Raw genomic sequence first — 16358 nt, forward strand, 5'->3', positions numbered from 1 at the left:
CGAGAGAGATCATGTACAGAGCTTTGATATGGTTGCCCGTCCTTGCAAATAGTGATACAAAGCAAACCAGGCCCCAAGAATCACCACAGACCCTTACACACCATGATCCCATCCCCAATGGGCTGGGTGGCATTCAAGATGCAGCTGGACAGCCATCTTTTAAGTATGCTTTAACTTGGTATCCTCGCTGAGAAGAGAGTTGGACTTGATGGCCTTACTGGCCACTCCCAACTCTACTATTCCCTAATTATATGTCTCCAGCAGATCTCATAAAAGCTGAACAACACATACAGGGAAATAGGTTTTCATAAATGTTCTCACACACGATGTACAAATTAGCCTTTTGGGGGGGTTGTAATAATTGGGCTGCAGCCTTCTACCCCCCAGGGAGATTTTTGGGCTGTGGTAAAAATGCTTATCCTCATGCTTGAAGGCACCATAAAGATAGGGAGCTTTTCAAACTTCACAGTTTTCTGATATGGCCTTGGTAGGAGGAACAACATGTGGTGGAAAGTTGGTGAGGCTAGAACAAATACAACCTGATTAAATACTGTCAGCAAGGTCGCCCCCCTGTTTCCTTCACACCATCCAATGCTGAACTCAGTTCCAACTTGCCAGCAGCTTTGTAGCCAATGAGAGAGATGCCTTCACACTTGGTAAATCCCAACGCTTTCTGAAGTATGCAAATATTTTTCAAAAGAAGAAAACAAAGCCAAAGAACCTTAGGAGGCAAACATTCCAAAACCAAAAGCCAGGGAGATTGTGCTTGCAGCCATGTGAGGAAGAGGGAAAGCACAAGGAATGGCAAATGTATATGCCACCTGGCCAGGTACCTAACGGGGGTACCGCCTGAGGCTGTAAAACAGAAATGCAGGGAGGGGAGCACAGGAAAGGAGAAACTGGGATCCATGAGCAGCATTCTTCTCTTTGCACCCCTCTCCACATAAATAAATAAAGCTGTTAAAAATAAAGTTTGAGAGAGTAAGAAGAGTTGAGCTTGAAATGGGGTTGAGATGGGGACACCTCCTGGTGTTTCCATGCCCCCTTGGGCATCCTGAGGAGTTTGAGGAAGCCTGAAGCTAGAGAGGCTTGGGGAATTCCGTCTTTCTGAATTCTTGTACATTTTGTGTCTCAAACAAATGTGCAATGCAGCTCCTGAGTCTTGATAGCACCACTCAGACTAATGTGCATGTAGTTATTTAGCAGTTTCACAAAATCAACCAATTTGTTTAAATACACCATTTGAGAGAAAATGCACACTAAAAATACACACGTTGAGAGAAAAGTCCACATTTAAATACAAATTAATTTACATCTTTAAATATGCAATTTGAGAGGATTTTAAAATATAAGGATTGGATTCTAACTGTGTCATACTGAGAGCAGACCCATTGAAATCAATGGAACTTAGGCTAACCTTGATTAACTTAAGGTCCATTTATTTCAAAAGATCTGTATCAAATATAAATACCTTTGGGCCCAGCCCTATGTGTATTGCAGATTAACTTGGAAACAGAAGGAAATGAATTTGTGGAGAGAACATTTGAAAGTGACACAGATTAGGAACAGACAGATCCACCCACTCCTACATGAGGCAACCTTTAAATTAGCTGAAAATGCTCTCATTTTAGGAGAGTTCATTCTTTCCTGATCATCTCTGTTTTGACCATCACGAGCGTTGGCTGAACGTCGTCCTCATACACTCCTCAACCTCCTCCAGTCTAATTTCTAATTGGCATCTGGAAAATCAAATGAAAAAATATTTTATGTTTGTGGACATGTTAAAAAAGTACCCCCTTCTTTTAAGTTCAGATTCTCGGAACAACTAGAAAAGAACAGACAGTTTCCTCTTGAGGAGAAACATCCACCAAGCACTGACACACCAAGTGTCAAGCACTGCCATTTTATTCTTTAAAAACATCTTGCCTTATACTTAGAATAAATGGAATGTCACCCCTCTGCCCAGATGTCCCTCCATTCATCAACCTTCTTTTCTTGCAGTATGCTTCTTGTAAAAGAAAATCTCTGAGCAACCTAGACAGGAAAAGAAAAACAGTGGGCAAGGGGATCTGGTAATAATCTTGTAGAACTGGGGCTGAAGACTGGCCGTCATCAGATGGTGTGGGTGAAGCTGTAATCTGTGACTTCTTTCCTTTCATCAAAATGCTTTCCAGAGGGACTGGAACTGGGACTTTGCTGTTTTTTATTGAACGAGTTTCTCTCTCTGGACAGCTTGTTCCTCCATTTGCCAAGATGATGCATTCCCTAGACCAGCTACAGACTTAATTATCCATATATTTCAAGGGATTTTTTTTCTTGAAGGGGAGTGGTTAACACCACCACCACCACCACCACCACCAAACCCTTGGAAAGAGGAAGCAATGTGAAAATTAACCATTTCATGTTAAAATTAACCTTTTCTACTTGATCCAGGCATATAAAACAGTAACAATAACTCAATTTCAGGCATGAAGACTAACTCATAAGCCTGACATTACTAATTTACTAACTTAAATTATAGGACATGCATGGCTGACATAATCATCAGGGTCCGGTTGAAATTTTCAAGGTGAATCCTATGAACTGCTCCACTGAGGCTTTCAGCTTATTCAGATGCTCAAAGCTGGCTTTGCCCCATCTGGTACCAGCTAAATAAGTTGAACTAGATGGCAATCCAGCACAACAACCTCGCTCTCATGATACAGCCAGATCGTCCTGGGTTATTTAATCCATGCTGAGCATGCACAGTCATCATTCTGAGTGTGCAATCCCTGATCAAGACAACTGGGGACTGCAGTGTGTTTGTACGAACCAAGCCAACATGGCTTATTCATAGGTTGACCAACCTTCACAGAACCCTCAGTAGGGACAGGATTAACTGGGGATGTACGAGCAATCTGCTTTGTGCAGAAAATCCGTCAGGTTCCTTGGTTTTGGCTTCCTGAATTCCAGTCTGCTTTGCAGCACCCCAGAGTCTGAGTTCCTGGCAATCACACTCAGCGTTGGCAGGTCGCTTGCAAGAATCAAGCCATGCAACCTGTGCAAGCAGTCCCTGTCTTCCATGTATGCTTCCACGAGCGGCAGCAAGCAGGGAAGAAAGTTCTTCACTAGAAATGGTGACTGGAGCACCGGCTTGCAGCTCCCCTCTTTCTCAACTTGGAGCCACTCCTGACAGGGAGGGTTGCTGGTTGCACAACTAGGGGTCTGTGAACGTTTGTGGACTTCTTCCTGACTTGGCTCATTTTGCAGGACAAGGCCAAGCATAAGAGGAAGCCCACCAAGTCTGAATGGGCAGATTCTGAAAGGGACCATCCCAGCCCTAGGGTTAAACCTTCAGTAAACTACTGTGGCTGGGTTCTCATGAGCTCCTACTCAGAAGTTGGATATTCAGAATAGTGGCTGTATGTATCCCACAAGCACCATGGCTTGTGGCAGGTTAAATAAGACTTAATGAGCCAGTTGCATTGTGCAGACCAGCCTGGTGAGAATCATAGCCCAGCATGTATGGAGTGGAGGACACCAGATGGGAGAAGCCCTCCTTAAAGCTCTCTAGGAAAAGCATCTTTGTCAGTGTGCATAGCTATGCCCTAGACACATATGGATAAGGACGTGTATGGAGCTCTCATCCCCTGGGGCCTAATCTGGCCCTTGGTGTTCACCATATTGCCATAACCCCTTCACTTGGCCTCATCCTAGTTATCTTGGCCCTCACATGCTTGGTGACTTTCTGGGTTTCGAGCATCCTCTCTCTCTGAGCCACTCTCAAAGGGTGAAATGTCTTTTCCAAGGTTTTGTTACTAGCAGTAAAAGCTTTCGTCTAAATGATGCTGGTATTTCGATTAACTTGATCCCAACCTTTAACCTCACCCACCACTAGAGAGGGCTTCCACCCCCACCTGAGAACTTTTCTCAAAATTAAATCCAGCCATTGGGCTGACAGAAGTTCAGCCCTTCTGGCTTTTGTGGGCCTGCAGTGCTTTTGGGTGGTGAGCTCTGTGAGTAAAGCAGAAATGGCAAGGGCTGCTTCACTCCAGTTTGCCGGGAAGCAACACAGGTCATGTTGAGCAAAACTGTACATCCTTCCTGCAGCTTCAGGCACAGGACATAAATTCCAGAGCATCCACTGACCACAGTCCACTGCTGGTATCCCCCCACCCCAAGAAATAGCTGCCCCCAGTGCTCTCACTGGTCCATGCACCCTGTACTACTGTATGGTTTAAATGGAAATCTAGTGGAAACCTGCTACATGGAATTCCTCTCACAAAAGTGACCCTTCAGTCCTTGATCCACAAAGAAAGGAGGTGGAGCAGGAACAGATATCTCTGTCATGTTTCCCAAGAGTAAAAGTCGGCTCTTAGTCACCATCTTCAACTTTTGCAGCATCCAGCCAGCTATGAAGCACTGGCTTCTTCTTCTGGATTTTCCTGTCAAATTTGCTTGCTTCAAGGGTGTACTCTTTTTTATTTCCCACTGTACTCTTAAACATTTATATCAAGTCATTGAAAGACCTTCTTTAGAATTTGTTCTTTAATGGTTGGCCTTCTCTGGCCAAAGCACCCCTTTTTCCTTCTGCTGGCTTTTGCTCCATCAGCTGAAGAATGTGCATGGAACAGCACCGGCTTCTATCTCCACTGTTTCCTTTTCAGTCCCTTGCCTATTTCCCAGAAGAGAGTTCCTCAACTGGGTGCTCTCCAGATGTGTTGGACAACAATTCCACCTATATCCCAGCCAACCTGAGTGTCCAGCACACCTGTAGCAGTGGAGAGCCATGTGAGTGAAATACATGAGGGGTGGACAGAAGGTGTTTCAAATTTCAACTTCTAGAAGCCCCTGACAGCATGACCAATGCTCAGGAATGCTGGGAATTGAGACCCAAATCACCTGGTTTCAGTCTACTTCTGAAATGCATTTATGCCATCCACACACAACCTAGTGCCATAATCTGCAGTTATAGGGCCAACTGACAGCCAGTCTGCAGGGCTGCAAGTTGGAGAAGGCTGCAGAATAAGAAATGCTCCGCAGAGTTCAGAAAGTTTTATTCCTGAAACTTTTCTAACTTTCCCATTTCTTCACTCCTAACTGTATTGTTCCAAGTTGTCGACTTTTGTTCTCGGTTATTTCAGGGGTAAATGACAGTTGGATATAGGCTTTGGCCTTGCGACTTTCAAGCAGAAATCTAGGTCAAGGAAAAAAACAGCAGTGCAGCCTTTCCCAACACGTGGCTTCTAGATGGCCTTCTAGCATTGAGCTACAATTTCTACCATCCATGGGAGAAGATGGAAACTGGAATCCATCACATCTGAAGAACAGCAGGTTTGGGGAAAGCTGCAGTAGTAGAAGGGCTTCTGCATGCAAATCATAAAGCTCCACTGGCCATAAAATGGTTCTGCTTTTGCGTCCCAAAACATTTTCCTCAAAATTGTTTCTGCATGTTTATTTCTTAGATTTATATCCCATCTTTTTTCTTTGTTTCAAGAAGCCAAAGTGGTTTACATTTCTGCTACTGCTCTCAATCTTATCCATACAACAACAACCCAGTGAGGTAGGCTGGGCTCAGAGTCTGTGTCTGGCCTAAAGTCACCCAGTGAACTGCATGGCTGAGCGGGGGCTAGAACCCAGATCCCCTGAGCCCCAGACCTGCACTCTTAACCACTGCACCACACTGGTTCTCTGTGGTGAATAATGACTGAATATTTGCTGGACACAAAAATATTCAACCAATACTTTATAATAAAATATTTAAACAAATAAAGTATTTGATATTAAGTATCAGAATCCAATTATTTTGGAACAGTAGGTAAGGCTAGATGATATTTGACATATAGCTGGGACAGTGTGTCAGGATTTGAAAACTGATATGCTACTGAGATCAAAATTTGACAGTCTCCGAAAGCAGAAGTGAACACATAAAACAGTAACTGACAGATGTCATGCCTTAACAGCACCTGGCAAAATAATACCAAAAGAATTCAATAAATTTAAAATTAACTTGAATCACAAAAGTGAATAAAGCAAGATGCAATTTTGGCACCCACATGTGAATTAGGAAATTTGCCAGATTTAGAAATTTTGTAAATGTTTGTGTTTATTTTGGAACTTACATTTCCATCATTAATATAAAAAGGGTACTGGTTGCTTTAATGTCTTAAAGGTCATTTCTAGTAAAAATAGAAGGATGCATATTAAAAATATTATAAACATCCACATCAGGGAATTACAGTAAATATGCCAAAAAAGCTATTGATGCTGATATGTCCTGTTCCAATCCCTTCATTTTTCTATCTATCTCTGTAATATAGTGGAATTTAAGGAGAGCTGTTTTATTCTACATCAGAACATAGGGTTGGAAAAATGAGGTGTCCTGGTATGATTTTGATAGGTGGAATGTGTTTAAAATGGGGTGAAATAATGAGCTGTCCAAAAAAAGCTTCTCATGAAAGGCTTTTTCAAACTCACCCATTTTTCAAAAGGAATGCTGCCTTACATTAGGGTTGGGGTGCACACCAGGGTAGGGTTAGGGTTAGAAAAACGAAGGATCCAGGCATGATTTTGTTGGTTGGGATTTGTTTACAACGGGCAGAAAGGATGAGCTGGGCAGAAAAACCTACTCAAGGAAGACTTTTTCAAAATCATTCTCTTTTCAATGGAAATTTTGCCCAATTATGGGTGTGGTCCAGGGCAGGGTAAGGCTTGCAAAAACGAGGTGTCCTGACATGGTTTTGATGGTTGGGATGTATTTAGAATAGGCAGAAATGATGAGCTGGGTAGAAAAAAATACTCATGGAAAGCTTTTTCAAAATTGCCTCTTTCAATGGAATTTTATGCCGATATTAGGGTTAGGGGTGTGCACCAGGGTACGGTTAGGGTTAGAAAAACGAGGTGTCCTGGCGTGATTTTGTAGGTTGGATTATTTTTAGAATCTGCAGAAATGATGAGATGTGCAGAAAAACTATTCAAGAAAGGCTTTTTCAGAATCGCCCACTTTTTATTGGAACATGGGCGGCTATATCAGGGTCAGGGGTGTGCAGCAGGGTAGGGTTAGGGTTAGAAAAACGAAGTGTCCTGGCATGATTTTGATGTTTGGAATGCACTTAGAATGGGCAGACATGATGAGCTGTGCAGAAAAAGCTACTCAAGGAAGGCTTTTTCAAAATTGCCTCTTTCAATGGTATTTTATGCCGATATTGGGGTTAGGGGTGTGGACCAGGGTAGGATTGGGCTCCAAAAACCAGTTGTCCTGACATGGTTTCTATGGTTGGGATTTATTTAGAATGGGCAGAAATGATGAGCTGCGCAGAAAAACTAGTCAAGGAAGGCTTTTTCAAAATCACCCCCATTTCAATGGAACATTTGCCCTATATTAGGGTTAGGGGTGGAAAAACAAGGTGTCCTGACATGGTTTCTATGGTTGGAGTGTATTTAGAATGGGCAGAAATGATGAGTTGGGCAGAAAAAGCTACTCAAGGAAGGCTTTTTTCAAAATCACCCTCTTTTCAATGGAAATTTTACCTTGTATTAGGGTTAGGGGTGTGAATCAGGGTACGGTTAGGTTTACAAAAACTAGGTGTCCTGGCATGGTTTAGATGCTTCCTGTGTGTTTAGAATCGGCAGAAATGATGAGCTGGGTAGAAAAAGCTACTCAAGGAAGGCTTTTTCAACATCATACTCTTTTGAAAGGAAGTTTTGCCTTATATCAGGGTTAGGGGTGTGGACCAGGGTAGGGTTAGGGTTGCAAAAATGAGGTGTCCTGATATAGTTTCAATGGTTGGAATTTATTTAGAATGGGCAGAAATGATGAGCTGGGAAGAAAAAGCTACTCAAGGAAGGCTTTTTTCAAAATCACCCTCTTTTCCATGGAAATTCTGCCCCATCTTATGGTTAGGGGGGTGGACCAGGGTAGGGTTAGGATAACAAAAACGATGTGTCCTGACATGATTCTGATGTCTGGGATGTGTTTAGAATTGGTTGAAATGATGAGCAGTGCAGAAAAAGCTGCTCAAGGAAGGCTTTTTCAAAATTGCCTTTTTCAATGATAATTTATGCCCATATTAGGGTTAGGGGTGTGGACCAGGGTAGGGTTCAGGTTACAAAAATGAGTTTTCCTGGCTTAATTTCGATGGTGTTTAGTTTGGGCAGAAAGTATGAGCTGTCTAAAAAATGTACCTCAGAATGGCTTTTTCAAAATTTTGAATTTTGAATTCAAGTTATATTAGAGTTCGTGGTGTGCCCCAGGGTAGGGTTAGTGATAAGAAAAGAGGTGTCCTGGCATCATTTTAATCAGAATGGGTTTAGAATCGGCAGAAATTATGAGCTGTTCAGAAAAAGCTATCTAAGAATGGCTTTTCAAAATGGCTTTTTTTTTAATTGAAGCTTTCCTGTATTAGGTTTAGGGGTGTGCACCATGGTAGTGTTAGAGTTAGTAAAACGAGGTGTCCGGACATGATTTTGATGGGTAGAATGTGTTTAGAATTGGCTAAAATGATGAGTTGTGCAGAAAAAGTTAGTTAAGGAGGGCCATTCATGATCACATAATTTTGAATTGAATTCCCCCTATATTAGGGTTTTGGGTGTTCCCCAGGGTAGGATTAGGGTTAGAAAAACAAGATGTCCTGGCATCATTTCGATTGTTGGAATCAGTTTTGAATGGGCTGAAATTATGAGTTGTTTAGAAAAATCTAAGGATGGCTTTTTTAAAATCGCAATATTTTGAATTGAATTTCTCCTATATTAGGGTTAGAGACATGCACCAGGGTAGGGTTAGGATTTGAAAAATGAGGTGTCTTGGCATCATTTCGATGGTTGGAATGAGTTTAGAATGGGCAGAAATTAGGAGCTGTGCAGAAAAAGGTACTTAAGGAGGACTTTATACAAATCTCAGTCTTTTGAATTGAATTTCCCCTATATTAGGGTTTGGGGTGTGCACAACTGTAGACTTAGGGATCAAAAAATGAGGTGTCCGGACATCATTTTGATGGTTAGAATGTATTTAGAATTGGCAGAATGGATGAGCTCAGCAGAAAAACCTACCTAAGGATGGGTTTTTCAAAATCGCCACATTTGGAATTGAATTTCTCCTATATTTGGGTTAGGGGTGTGCACCACGGTAGTGTTAGGGTTTGAAAAACTAGGTGTCCGGGCATGATTTTCATGGTTGGAATGTTTTTACTATGGGCAGAAATTATGAACTGTTTAGAATAAGCTACTTAAGGAGGGCTTTTTCAAGATCCCATAATTTTGAGATGAATTTCTCCTATCTCAGAGTTAGTGGTGTGCACCAGGGTAGGGTTAGGAAGAAAAACACGGTGTCCTGGCATCATTTCATTCATTGGAATGGGTGTAGAATCAGCAGACATTATGAGCTGTGCAGAAAACTCTACCCCAGGATGGCTTTTCAAAAATTGCTTTATTTTGAATTGAAGATTTCCTATATTAGGGTTAGGGGTGTGACCCAGGGTAGGGTTAGGGTTAGAAAAACAAGGTGTCCTGCCATTATTTGAATGGTTCAAATGGGTTTAAATTGGCCAGAAATTATGACCTATGCAGAAAAATCTACCTAAGGTTATGTTTTCCAAAATTGCAGTATGTGGAATTGAAGTTCTATATTATGGTAGGGATATGCATCAGGGTAGGGGTAGGGTTTGAAAAACTAGGTGTCCTTGTATCATTTCGATGGGTGGAATCAGTTCATAATGGGCAGAAATTATGAGCTGTGCAGAAAAAACTACTTAGGGATGGCTTTTTCAAAATTGCCCATTTTTCAAAGTAAATTTTGCCCTATATTTAGGTTTGAAATAGGGTAGGGTTAGGGTTTGAAAAACAAGGTGTCCAGGCATGATTTCGATATTTGGAATGTGTTTAGTATGGGCAGAAATTATCAGCTGTGTAGAAAAAGCTACCTAATGACGGCTTTTTCAAAATCGCATCTTTTTGAATTGAACTTTCACCCTATATTCAGATGGGTGTGAACCATGGTAGGATTAGTTTTGGAAAAAGGAGGTATAGTGGCATGATTTTGATGGTTGGAATGTATTTAGAATGAGCAGAAATGATTAGCTGTGCAGAAACAGATACTCGAGGAAGACTTTTTTAATATCGCCCCTTTCAATCTTATTTTACCTTTAAATTAGGGTTAGGGGAGTGTACCAGGGTAGGTTTAGGGTAGTGGTGGCGAACCGATGGCACATTTTCCACATGGGGCATGGAGAGCTCTCTCTGTCAGCACACAAGCTATGTCAGCCCAGCATCTCCCCAGCACCTGAGCATTGTATAAAAGCGCATATAGGGTTCATGCGCATGTTCAGAAAGGTGTAGTTGTCACAGGAAATTACAACACAGCCCTCTTTAGCTGCAACTCATCCTACCTCTCACATGTCCAGTCAGTTGCTCTGCCAAGGATATTGTATATTTCCTTGCACTGGCTTTGAGTTGTTTTTTCTAAACGAAAACCTCAGTTTTCAGGTTTTATTGTAGTGTTGGTGCTTTGCGATAAGTAAGTGGGTGTTTGGTTGCTGTTTGGGCACTCAGTCTCTAAAAGTTTCACAATCTCTGACATATGTTATCTTTAGTTTTACATTAAATTATCACAATAATTTTGCACACACAGTTTTTTCAAGGAAGTTGCTTCTAGTTGCTCTGAGAGAAGTTGTTGACCTCCCTATTGCATCCTGCATATGGAGATGTTCCTATATTAAAATCCAGGAAACCGTAATACCCAGAATTTTCCTCTGCTACTGTGCCTTTTATCTCAAAGGGAACTCAGGATGAGCAAATAATTCACTTATGTTTCAATACTCAGCTATTTCACATGGGGTGTGCCTGTGGCTATTCCTTAACAGCAGAGAGTGTTATTCATTTTCCATTCTTAAACTGAGTGACAATCTGGATTTTTATATTTGAGAAGACTATGCAACCAGTTTATGTGAGGGAATGTTCCGGGACACTGGTAATTTCTGAAGAGCTGGCACTCGTCAGAACAGTGCCGAAACCATGCCCCAAGGGACTCTGAGGCAGTCACCCATGCTGATCTTTCTTTGTCTTGCTGTACTCTACATGCCACCCATCAGCCCACCAGATAATGAACTGTGACAAAGTCAGTGATTGTCAAAGGGCAATGCAATGGTTAGCATGTTGGACTCTGACTGAACAGACCCAGGATTGCCCTAGCAAGGGAAAAAGAGCTACGCAGTGACTAGATCTAGGCAGCAGGATAACACACACTCAAGGCCCGAGTATAGGTTGAGTGTGGGTTGTTGTTGATACATGGGTGATTGTGTTGACTGGCCCAACCAAGATAATACTTCATGAAGGAAACCCCACAGGTTACAACCCAAAAACAAACCATAGGTTCTCCTCATAGCTGGTTATCACAGCTGGGTCTAGACAACATGGTAGCCTATGTTTCAACAACAGCTCACAGTTGAACACTGTGCTCAGTGTGTCACCTGAACCCACTAAGCCTGTCCCAAGCAACGTCAAATCAGCAACTCAATCTTTTTTCCAAATGTTTCTTTTCCCAGCACTAGGGAGAAATATTTCATCTCCAACACCAGTTTTTATCTCTACCAGGAGCAGATCCTTTGTAAAGTTGATGGGTCTTAACTTCCCGTATCTGTTCAAGCCATTCCTAAATACTTTGCAACATAACAGGAATAGCAAGCAAGGATATATTGTTGCATGGAGACTCCATCTCTGCATTCCTACTGAGAGGATTGCTGTTAAGGGCAGAGGGAACAGGGAAGCCTGAGGAGGGCATGGCAGGTGCTCCCTCAGGCCCCATATCCCCACTAGTCAGAAAGACCCAGCCCTTCCAGCCTGTGAGTCCTGGCCCCAGTACCCCACCTGGTGTGGACTGTAGCATAAGTATTCTCCAACTCTGCTTAGGGCACACGTGCATCTACAGAGAGACGGGAATTTTTTGGTTTTATAATAGTAGGGCCCAGTTTGGTCATGTGATAGCCCAGTCCAACACTGTTCCTGTAATGTAAGCAAAACAAGCACAGTGTGAAGAGGAGGAAAAGATATCACAATGATCCCCCTTGCCCCTCTTAGCCCATCCTAGGAGTTGCAACTACTGGCAGAGAAGATAAGCTCATCTTCCGGAAGTAATATGGGGCAGTGTTGAATTGGTCTCCATATTGCATCTATAAAGTATGAATCAACTCTGAATGAAATTAATTTACAAGAGCTACTGTTACTCTTGTACAATCCAGGCTGGCACCTGTCATACCTTGTGGAATAGCACTAGGCAGAAATTTATTATTCATACTTATTTACACAACCATCATCATCAATAATAATATATAATGTTATATATAATAGTATTATATTATTAAATATTACATATTTAATAATAAATAGAATGCAAATATTCTATTTACATTCCACCCTTCTTTCAAGGAGTTTGAACTGGGGTGCATCGTTTCCCACCAACCACATATAATCCTCACAGTTCTGTGTGTGAGTGACTAACCCAGTGATTTCACCCTGTGAGTTTCATGGTGAAATGGAGATTTGGAAGTTGGTTTTCCTACTCCCAGTCCTAGCTGACATTCAAATGGCGGGTACTCCAATAGCTATACTCAGCTAAACACCTTCAGAAGAGGTTGATACACGCACACACACAGATGACACCGTAGACTCTAATATTTATTTATTTAGTTTGTTTCTTATCCCACCTCATAGCCCAGAGGGTGCTAAAAATAGACACTTATTCATGTTAGACAGTTTTACCAGGATACCTTCCATGCTTGAGAAGTTCCTGTATCTGTTGTGATCCAGCACTGGAAGATCCTTGTAATACGGGCCACTAAAGGGATGCTTCATAAGGGAGCCTTTATTGATAACTGCACTGCTTTGACACTATGAATCATAGAGGGAAAAGTTTTATTGAAATAATACCAGGAAGACCTGCAGATTTTGACATCTGCAAGGATGGTAACAGAGGTAGGATTGCTGCTGCAGGAAGAACAATTCTTCCTTCTATGGAATTTTTTGGCTTCCCCATGACGACGGCCCTCTGATCCCTGCTTAGTAACAGATTTTCCTTCTCTCCCACAACAACAGCATCACCCACATAGAAACCAGAGCATCTTCTTCAAACAAGCATCCTTTAGATCTCTTTTTAAGAAACCTCTTATTCAACTAAAGAAAATATAAGTGTGTCTGTGTGTGCGTAAGGGGGCCATAGCAGTGGTATGACTACTCCAGTATAACATGATAGCATAATAATAAAATGCATAATGTGAGAAGGCAAATACCAGAATTTCCTTTAAATCTGTGAGATTCCAAAGTCAGTCAACTAACTAGACATTCTTCTTATTCCTCTTACATATGTTTAATCAAGCCATAATCACCAAGCCAACATTTTACATTTAATTTGGTGCCAGATGGCAGGAACAAACAAATATGTGATAAGAAAGTCCACTTTTGAAGGGTAGCTATCAGTTTTATGGTCAGTTTCTGTTGCTATGGAGCCCTCTTGGAAAATGTGCTGATTCCTAAAAGTCTGCCATGGCTTTTTCTTATTTTTGCATCTCAGACTTAACACATCATATATCAAAATGTGGTATGTGTCATTTTCATGGCTTTTGAGGTTAACAAATCTGTGAACATTAGAATAAATGGTGTTTATTGTTGTTATGGTTATGTGCTGTCAAGTCATCTATGACTTATGACGAGCTTATGAATGAAAGCCTTCCAAACTGTCCAATCCATGATAGCCCTGCTCAGCTCTTATAAATGCAAGGCTGTGGCTTCCTTTATGGAGTCAATCCATCTCATAATTGGTCTCCTTTTCTTCTGCCTTCAACATTCCCTAGCATGATTGCCTTCTCCAGGGAGCTTTGCTTTATCACAATGTTCCCGAAATAGGAAAGAGTAATTTTTGCATCTTGAGAAAGCTCTGGCTTGATTTGATCCAGGACCTACTTGTTTGTCTTTCTGTCAGTCTAGGGTGCTCGCAAAGCTCTCCTCCAGTGCCATGTTTCCAATGCATCAAGTTCCCTCTTGTCAGCTTTCTTCACTGTCCAGCTTTCACATCCATGCACAGTGATTGGGAATATAATACTGTGGATGATCTTGGCCTTATCTCCAGTGAAACATCCTTATGCTTGATTATCTTTCCTAGTTCCTTCATTGCCACCCTTCCAAATCTCAGTCTTCTTTGAATTTCTTGGCTGCAGTCGTTCTTTGAATTGATGACTGAGCTGAGGTATATAAAATATTTCACAGTTTCAATGCCTTCTGTAAAGTTAATTGTAAACTTCTTTAATTCTTTTGTAGTCATGATTTTTGTTTTCTTATTGTACAGTTGCAGCCCTGCTTTTGTACTTTCTTCTTTCACTTTCATCAGGAGTCATCCCACTTCACTGCTGCTTTCTGTTAGTAGTATGGTACCTTCTGTATATCTTAAATTAATGAAGTGTCTTCTGCCAATTTTCATCCTTCCTCGGAGTCTAATCCTGCTCTCCTTATGATATGCTCTGCATACAGCATGAACAGATAGAGAGATAAAATACACCCTTGCCTGGCACCTTTGCGTATGGGAAACTATTCTGTTTTTTCATATTCTGTCTTAACAATAGCTTCTTTTTCATGGTACAGGTTATGCATGGGGACAATCAAGTGCTGAGGCACACCTGTTGCTTTCAGGAACATCCATAGCTTCTCATGATCCAAATAGTGAAAGGCTTTGCTGTGATCCATAAAGTATAGACTAATCTTCTTCTGAAATTCTTTGGTGTGCTCCAGTAGCCAATGTATATTTGCAGGTCTGGAGTTTAAACTGGATTCTGAAAAGGAAGACACACTAGAGATCGTAGAATCATAGAACAGTAGAGTTAGAAAGGGCAAGAGGGTCATCAGGTCCAACATCTTAGTACAGGACTCCATATTAAACTATGCCTCTCAGATGACTATTCAGTTTATTTTTGAATGGCTTTACTGTAGGAGAACCCACAACCCCCATTTCTTTCCTGTGTCTTTTATTTTGGACATATCTAAAGAAGACTTTTTTGTTGCTTTTAGCATCCCTCACTAGCCTCAATTCATTTCAAGCCTTCCTAACACATTCACTGCAATTCTATGCTACCTGCTTGTTTTCTTCCTTTGTACGCTGGGCTTCCTTTCACTTCCTGTACATGCCCTTTTTGTTTTCAGATCATCTCTAAGCTTTTGGTGAAGCCACATGGACTTCTTCTGTTATCTTCTACCTTTTTTTCCTTGTTAGAATTGTTTGTAATTGTGTCTTTAGAATTTCCCTTTTAAAAAATTCACACCCATTTTGGACTCCCTTTCTCACGATTGTCAATAGCCATGGGACTTTACTTATTACTGTTCTGCATTTATTAATATTGGCTTTCTTGAAACCCAGGGTACATGTTTGTCTACATGTGGCTTTTGCTTCCTTTAGAAGCAAGAATCCAAATATGGCATGGCCATTCTCCCAGAGTTCCCAAAGCTGCCACTTTGTCCACTAGGCTTTCCCTGTTGCTTAGCATCAAGTCAAGGATAGCTGTTCCTCTGGTTTCGTCCTCTACTTTCTATTAGAGGAAGTTATCAGCAACACGTATCCAGGTTGGACTCCAACCAGGGCTTTTGATCCTCACTCCCCAGCTTCTGTTCTCTCATCTAGGAGACAACTGTGGGCTGTTTACACCTCTTCCTCTCTCTGTGCCTGGTTTCACTTAACTTAGCACTGCACTCCTCTTACTTCTTCCCTCACAGTTTGTATCCCTGCAGCTCTAGCAGTTTTCCCATCTATCTCCTGAATCCCACCTGGGTTATAGGTCTGAACAAGATCTTTTTCACACCCTCCCTCTTGACTTCAGTTTCCCAGCCCTCTTCTTGCTACTCAGTACCTCTCTCCCGTCTTCTCCACATCTCATACTTGAAAAGCTTTTTGGTTGTAATCCAATCTACTTCTATTAAAGGATCATTCATTTTGAGAGAAAAATAATTCTCTCAAAAGCATCCTACAATTTACAACAAATAAATAAACAATATATAAATAAAATATTTCTTTCTTGACTAATTAAAATGCTGCTGTGATTGCTTTTCTGCCTCAGAGTTGTCTTCTTCTGTTTGCTACATTAAAGGCAGCATGCTTTATTGGCACCCTTCTAAAGGAATGTTCCTACTGGCAAATACAATACAGGTCTAGTTTTTCCTGTCTGAGAACTACTCGAGTACTACTTCTTTAAGAGGACAAAGTCTGTTAAAGCAAAGGAGGCAATGTAACTTGTGTTGCTAGGCAGGAACCGGAGTCATTGCTTGTTTTATCACTCTTGTAAGGTGACCCTGTTGGCCTCTTAAACCACCAATGATAAAAAGTTCTCCTTGGTTTGGACATCATGACAGAC

The sequence above is a fragment of the Varanus komodoensis genome, unplaced genomic scaffold, assembly GCF_004798865.1.
Source record: "Varanus komodoensis strain SLA01 unplaced genomic scaffold, ASM479886v1 scaffold8, whole genome shotgun sequence".
Classification (NCBI taxonomy): Eukaryota; Metazoa; Chordata; class Lepidosauria; order Squamata; family Varanidae; genus Varanus; species Varanus komodoensis.